Source organism: Ornithodoros turicata, chromosome 7 (assembly GCF_037126465.1).
Source record: "Ornithodoros turicata isolate Travis chromosome 7, ASM3712646v1, whole genome shotgun sequence".
Lineage (NCBI taxonomy): Eukaryota > Metazoa > Arthropoda > Arachnida > Ixodida > Argasidae > Ornithodoros > Ornithodoros turicata.
In genome coordinates, this window is record NC_088207.1 from 1731066 (window position 1) to 1738774 (window position 7709).

The window sequence follows — 7709 nt, forward strand, 5'->3', positions numbered from 1 at the left end:
TTGAAAGTGTCCGTGTGACAGGGGTATTATAGAATTCGTTGTTTCAATGAGTACGACAGAAATATAATTTGAGGCATCTCAGGTACAGCAAGCATCAGAGGTCTATAACCGGTGTTTCTCGAAGACCCCCCGGGCTGAATAACCCATGAAAACGTGACGCTTGCGAAGAAACTTCTTTTTAGTAAAGATTATTGACACATCGGCTATGAACCGAGTAGCGGGTGTAGCGAGTAGTGGGTGCCGATTTGCAAACGCTCACTAATTAAATAAACATCCTATCTTTCAGATTTTATCAGTAAGTAAGTAAATAAACGGTAGCCACTGGCTTCGTCTTTATGGGACATGACTGTTTCTTTCTATATTAATACATCAAACTTATTCGGCTGTTGTAGATTAGTAATGAAGTTTCCCAATGCTCAGTTATTGATCCAAACCCGATATACCCTAAATGTTTGAGGACACTTTGGTATTACACCTTTGGTATTACAGCTTTAGACATATGTCAGTATGACACCTCGAGCTGGTATGACGTAACTGAAATAATGACCCTCCCTTCAAGTTTTTGCAACGCCAACCGTGTTTGGGACAATAGATAAACCACTGAAAGCGCCATCACGGAGCTAGCAGTAAATGTAGACAAAAAAATGACGTCGTTTTAAAGAGAGCAAGTGATTGAGATACCCAAAGGAACGTATTTTCACACAACGCGCAGTATATTGTGCGGGATCTTTTGCAGAAAGAGATCTTATAGGGAAAATGTACGCCAAAACGCAAAAAAAGAGGTTGTCTGCGTTGTCTCGTGTTTTTTCTTTCATCTTTTTTTTTTTTTTTGCGCTCCCGCTGTTGGAACACGAACAACTCGTACCAAAGCACAAATGATGATAGCAAAAAGAAGGGAAAACAAACGTGAGTGCACATTAGACAACTGATGTGCTGAGGCTGGAACAACATAGAAGACAAATACATACAAAGCCTCAAATTGTGTAAGAAATTAACGATGAAGGGTGGAAGTCACTGAAAAGGTAGAGCCCTGGACCAGTAATCCAGAAGATGTAGGTCCGAGTCCTACAGCTGCTAACCTTTTCGGTGACTTCCATCTTTCATCTTTCATGAGTGCACATTTTTTCGAGAAAACCGCGCGCTCGTTTTCGCTCAATGCCGCAAAAATTGCAAAAAAAAGAAAGACGCATCCGCTCGTCCATATACTCACAGACACCCTTGCTTATGATTTCTGATTGTGCTCGTTTATTGCACTTGAGCTACTCGGAAGTCGACTCTTGGTGGGCGAAAATACAACGACGCGGCTTTCGTGACGTTATCCCTATATGCTACGTACATCATTCGTTCTAAAATTCCAACATTCAAAAACCAGAGACGCTCGAGAGTCGACTCCCAGTACTCCCAGCGACTCCATTATCGATGCGGACAGCTGGAGATGACAACGTATACGATGAATCTCAAACGCTCACTGATAAAATAAACATCCTATCTTTCAAAATTTATTTCGTGCGTTTACGGAGCCTCTGATTTACGAGTCGGTACCTTCAGTGAAACATATTAAAAAAAAAGAAAAAGGCGTCGACACTTAGTAATTTTTCCAAGTAATTAATTGGTTTCGGTTTACATATTTTTTGCGCAGAGCAATACAACAATGCACTCACTGCATGACCCCTACGGTTGTCAATTTCGTGTTCATCCGTCTGGTTGACACATGGGGGCGATGGATGATAAGGAACAGCCGCACGGCCGCAGGAGATCGTTTTGTTTTCTGCCTCATTCTCTAGAATGAATTGGTGTTTTGAGAGGTGTTCGAAGTGCTGAGGGCCGATACACATCCGTTTCCTGCTTAACATTGAATTGTTGTTTTATCGTTGGCTGATTAGATGAGTCACAAAATTAGTGAGCGCGTCTTCCTTATCGTTTTCGCCTCCCACGCCCTACTGGACTGTTGACTGATTAGATCACCCACAACATCGGTGCATTGTCATCAAGCAGGAGAGCAACCGATGGAGGTAGTCCCCTTTCGACAGACACTTAACTTACAAAAATACAATCTTACAAGCTAGATAACGACAATCTCTTGGAGAGTTTGCTTTTCGTACTGACCATACCAAGCGAACAATCCAAAGACGGGTGGGTCGCTGAGGAGTGCAGTACAGTCCTAACGCCTCCATGTGAGTTTGTAAAAGTGTTCAGAATAAATCAGTGCGAAAAATAGGAAGAACTGAGGTGATGACATGGTAGTTATGTTTCACTTTACAGTCCGCTTAATCAAGCTTATCAGGCTGAGCATGTGTCGTACTGCACCTTAGGAATAATGTCTGCTCCACTGCAATGTCGAAAAGCTGAACATTCTACAAGACATGCAGTTTCACACCTTTGGATGATCCTGGTTGATCGTTTGATAGAATTGATTTCGACTGGACAAAAAATACTGCTATCGGTTTGCTTCGGGACACTTCACTGGTGGTTGGAGCACAGCCACGTACTGCGTTCCAGAAACAATCCGAAACATTAGCAGCATGAGAAGGTTATGCGTCCGGACGTGCCAGGGCTCGTCTCGAACACCCCTGCTGTGTGCTCAGTATCTTCTACGACGCTAAGTTCCCTATAGAGTGATGGGAAGCAGACCTCCCAACTCAATGTGAGAGTCGTGGCCTGCATTGAATATTCAATTGTAGCCTATGCTGATTGTGCTGCAGCTGGAAGGACGTTGGTACGCGGTAGTTATTTCATGGTCTACCTTGTACAGCAGCGAGATACGTACAGCTCGCGTTGTGCTATAAAACGCTTTGGAGAGCAGTTTTCAACCGCTAAATAATTTGTCCGGATGGACCTTAAGCGGTCTTCGTATAATATGCGCTAAAACAGCACAGCATACCGTACCGCATTTTTTCTTTTTTCTTGCTTCGTGACTTTTAAGACGAGTGATGATGGTTGGCGATGGCCGTATTTTTCAATGGATATTTTTTTACGCTGCAGCGCCCTGCTCCAGCCTTCCTCAATTCACGATGACGAAGGAGAGCACAACTACGTACGAAGATGCTGCAATCGGGCAGCTGCAATGCAGTTCTCTTGAGCGTGAACCAATCGGGCGGCTCGTGAATGCTATTGCAAAGTGCTACCAAATGATTGGACCAGTGTCAATTTGCAAAACATCTTTATTTCGCAGAGCCAAAGCAAAACGTCACGTCTCCCAATGACAGTGTCCCTTGCATTCCGGTTAGTTACTGCAAATACACGAGACAAAGTTGATACAAAATAAATTGTGTAGTGTAGCTTTAGAAAACAGTTTAAAGTGCCACTACGGACTAAATATCGTGCTTTCAGAATCCTACAAAAGTTATGTTACTGAAATCTCCTTATCGCACTTTACATTCCCGAAAAAAAAAAGAAAACCGGAGGCATACGCCTTTTTGTGACAATTATGAACAGCTTAAGTGTCACAAAAATGGCGTACGCCTCCCGTTTTCGACAAATCAGGGCAGATAACGATGTCATTCGAGGTGATGGTTGGCCAGGAGCGTGCTATGCGGTGAAGTTCATTTTCAAGAGTGTACTGCAAAACCGACGAGTTACAGGGGCGTATTGGCATCAAATACAGGACAATCGGGTGTTTATTGTCATCAAGCAAGATAACTACCTATGGAGGTAACCTCTTACATACCATATAACAACGCTCCAAAGGGAAATTGCTTTTTGTGCATCCATAGCCTGCGAACAATCCTGAAACTCCTGAAGAGTTGCTACGGGGGTGCAGTACAGTCCTAGTGGGCTTATAGAGCTTGTATTGCCAACTGTAGGATGGGAGAAGCGTTAGCTTGCCCACATCACGCTTAAAAAAATGTTTATTGAAAGAGTAAACAAAGGCCTCAAGGCCAGACCACACTACACACACATTACATAGACATACACATAAAACGCATTTCACAGATACCAAAACTCTCATGCACAAAGGAAACACACATCGCAAAATAGTATACAACAGACAGGCGCATGAATGCCTCTGGCTTTAAAAATCAGGCAACCCTCGACAAGCGTCTCTGTACAAAAATACACTATAAAAAGACTATACAACGCTATACACTACAGCACACTACAACAATTGATACAATCGTAGAAGATGTGGCGGTGAGTTTCCCTCTCACCACACAGCACCCACGTATCCGACCGGGTTAACCCAAACAGGTAGTCTTGCTCGTACAGGAAGGATGTCGTGCGTATGTTGCCATAGGATGTCGACCCTCGTTCCGTCGATGAGCCTTCCGTCGATGAGCGTCGACTTCGGTCGTGTTGTTGCTGCTGCCTAATTGGAAGGCTTATGCCGCAGAGGGCTCGGTAGATCTGAAGGGCAGACCACATCGGGAAGTCTGCTTCTGGCTGGAACTGATGAAGCCTAACAGCGTGCATTTTCATCAGACTGTAGAATTGGCAAAGTAGTATTGAAAGAATAAACAACTGAATCAGAGGAGCCTGCCTCAGTACCCCACTGACTGTAATGGCTGCCCGCGTTCTGCTCTTACCAAAAAGAAGAGCCAGCTCACTTCTGCCCCGCTCCACCACGAAAGATCAATACGCGGATTTCAAGGGAGCCCAGAGCATATTGATAAAGGGCGTGTGTATTGTCATCAATCAGGAGAGATACCTATGGAGGTAGTCCCCTTTGGACAGACACTAACTTTACGTTACAGTCCTACACGCTAGATAACAACAACATTCTCTAGGAGAGTTTGCTTTTCGTACTGACCATACCAAGCGAATAATCCAAACACGGGAGAGCCGCTGCGGGGTGCAGTACGGTCCTAGCGAGCTGGCTAGAACATGAACACATTGACTGTATTGTCATCAAGCAGGAGAGCTACCTATGGAGGTAGCCTCTTTTACACAAACTCTGTCTTACATACCAGATAACAACGCTCCAAAGGGAGATTGCTTTCTGTACGTGCCATACCCTGGAACAATCCTGGAGTTGCTACGGGGGAGCAGTACAGTCCTAGTGGGCTTACTAGAACTTGATATGCCAGTCACCTTGATCATGACCAAAGAGCCGAGTCGCTGTAAGCCAGCGGCGACAGCACTCCACAGACCCAAAACATACCCAGTTCTTTAGAAAAAATCTTCCCGGAAACAACACCGCAAGCGATGTTGCCCCGACGACCGTTTTACGGGCCGCGCATTCCAAGACACGGCCCACCCGGAGGGCGGACCGCGTTATCAATACCCAGTTTCGCAATGAATTGTTAGTGCGGCGACTGCCGCGAACGGTGTTTTGCTGCCTGCCTACGGCCACATATCGTCAGTGATGGTTACCCAAGTTTGCCGGTGTGGCGGAAGCTTAACAATAAAAGTGTGCCTCTCACGCCACTGAGCGGCACGCAATGAAGACGGCGTTCCACTTTTGAGGACTGAAATAAATGTTGATCATGGTGCTCCCATAAAAATGAACTTCACCACATAGCACCATCCTACACTCTTATAAATGAACTTACCACATAGCACGTTCCTATAGCCAATCATCATTCCGAATGACATCGTTCTCCACCCTGATTTGTTGAAAACGGAGACACACTTATGCAGAAATGTTAATTGTCACAAAAAGGCGTACGCCCCGCGCTTTCCGCAGATCAAGAGTGATAGAAGTGTCTCTCTGTACAATTGTTGGCTTTCAGCGTGCTATGTGGTGAAGCTTTGTTTTAAGAGTGCCGCCAACCATCATCCCGGATGACAACGTCGTCTCCCTTGATAGCATGTGTATGAGAGGCGAGCGTCTGTTTTTGTATCGATTATGCACGACATAAGGACAGAAAATAAAAGTAAAATGAAAGGCTCTCGTTCTCGATAAATCGGGCGAAAACGTTGTCGTTCGGGATGATGGTTGGCTAGGAGCGTGCTATGTGTGGCAGTTAATTTTTAAGAGGGAGACTGGGATGTACCCGGGTTCGAATCCCGGTGCCGGCTGTGCTGTCTGGGGTTTTTCCTGGGTTTTCCTCAGACGCTTTCAGACATATGTCGGCACAGTTCCCCTAGAAGTCGGCCCAGGACGCACATTTCCCCAGGGCGTCAGTCGTGACGTTGCCCACATACGTGAGGCCAACAACGGCAAGCCCTTTCACCATCACCACCACCACCACCTAATTTTTAAGAAGCCGCGTTTACATGAATACGACACTAGCGTATCGTATCTAGTTGTCGAATCGAATCCACCCATGTAAACGGGTCAATTCGCTAGGAGAGCGTATCGAATTCAATTCGCTAAACGAGCTGGATCGAGACGGTGGATGCGCATTCAAATTGTGCATGTAAACAGACGATGCGCATCGAGAGAGGAAAAAAGAGGATTATGGGAAGGCTCCCGCCGCGGGACAGTTGCGTCGTCTGCTACTGATAATAGCAGACGACGACGAAATGGCGACAGCAGGACGTTCCCGCTCAGTCTTCGCGCGCGACGAAACACAAGCATTCCTCGCAATAATTAGCGAGCTAAACATTAGTGAGCTCCTCGACTCTAGGCGTCAGAGGAATCAAGTACATTTCGAAAGGGTTCAAAAAGAAATGGAGGTTCTCGGGTATAAATGGACATGGCAACAGTTGCGTACCCACTGGAAAAACTTAAAGTCTAGGTACAACAAGGTAGGCGACGTGTTTTTCCATTATTTGTCAAAGCAGTAGTACCTTCTACTGGTAGAAGGTACTACTGCTTTGGTCTACTGGTGGTAGTCGTTTCACTTTTGTGCGTAACAACTAGTATTATGCTCGCCAGGAACGAGCCGCGCAAGAAAAGAGCGGGGCAGCTCCGTCCACATGGACTTGGTTCAGCGAAATGAACGCACTCCCGGCCCACCGCCCGATGGTCGAAGCGAGGGATTACGGGATAGACAGCAACGCCGAATACCCCGACGATAGCCAAGGAGGTTAGATTCCTTCCTGTATTATATGAGTCCTTTCACACGCCCGTAATTGATCCGTATTTAGGATAGGTTGCATCGCATGCACGTTTAGAGATATAGAACTACGAAAACATTGCAGCACTGCCTTTATTTCACTTTCAGGTAGGAGTGAGCCCGAGGATGAGAGTAACCTGGAGAATCAAGGATTTTCCTGCTGTAAGTCATTAACAGCTTCCCGAACTCTTCTACCCCGCAACCCATCAAATTTATGAAAATTCGCGCTCCCCACAGCTTTTCGTGCTTTACCAAGCTTTGCTATTTCGGTGCAGGATCAGTGAAGCACGAAATTTGTTGGAATTTATTTTAGTTATATGGTCAGCAGCTGGGCTACAAACTGTTGCATAGAACAACCACTCACCATTATGCTTTTGCAATACAGGATACTGCACTGACATGGACACCTGCCATTTTTTGCTCTTTTGTGTACAACCCAATAAAGATGACGTCAGACATGTAGCATATCCATTCGGGTAATGTGCCTTTCCTTCTTTCAATGGCCACATCTTCGTATTTGCAGCAACTGAAGCTAAGTATAAACAGGCAGTGTGTGTCAGCAGTTGGTAGAAGTCTTGGTTTGTCAGTTACTGTTGTGTTTCGTGCTGTTTCTGTGTTTCCTGGTTCTGAGATTTTGTCGATTTTACTACAGCAATTGAAAGCAGCTCCTTGTCCTCCGCACAACCAAGAAGCAGGTCAAAACGCAGCAGGAATGTGGAACTAGGAGAACTGCTGGCTGAGCAACACAGACGAAATGCAGAGCAGCTG

General features: G+C 45.6%; 1 long non-coding RNA gene across 1 annotated transcript; it reads left to right on the forward strand.

Moving 5' to 3' along the window:
* The first annotated feature begins 6830 nt into the window (after positions 1–6830).
* On the forward strand, positions 6831–7378 carry LOC135399441 (uncharacterized). Its single transcript, XR_010424264.1, has 3 exons — positions 6831–6911; positions 7050–7103; positions 7327–7378. It is a non-coding gene; the product is annotated as an uncharacterized LOC135399441 (long non-coding RNA).
* Positions 7379–7709: the final 331 nt, after the last annotated feature.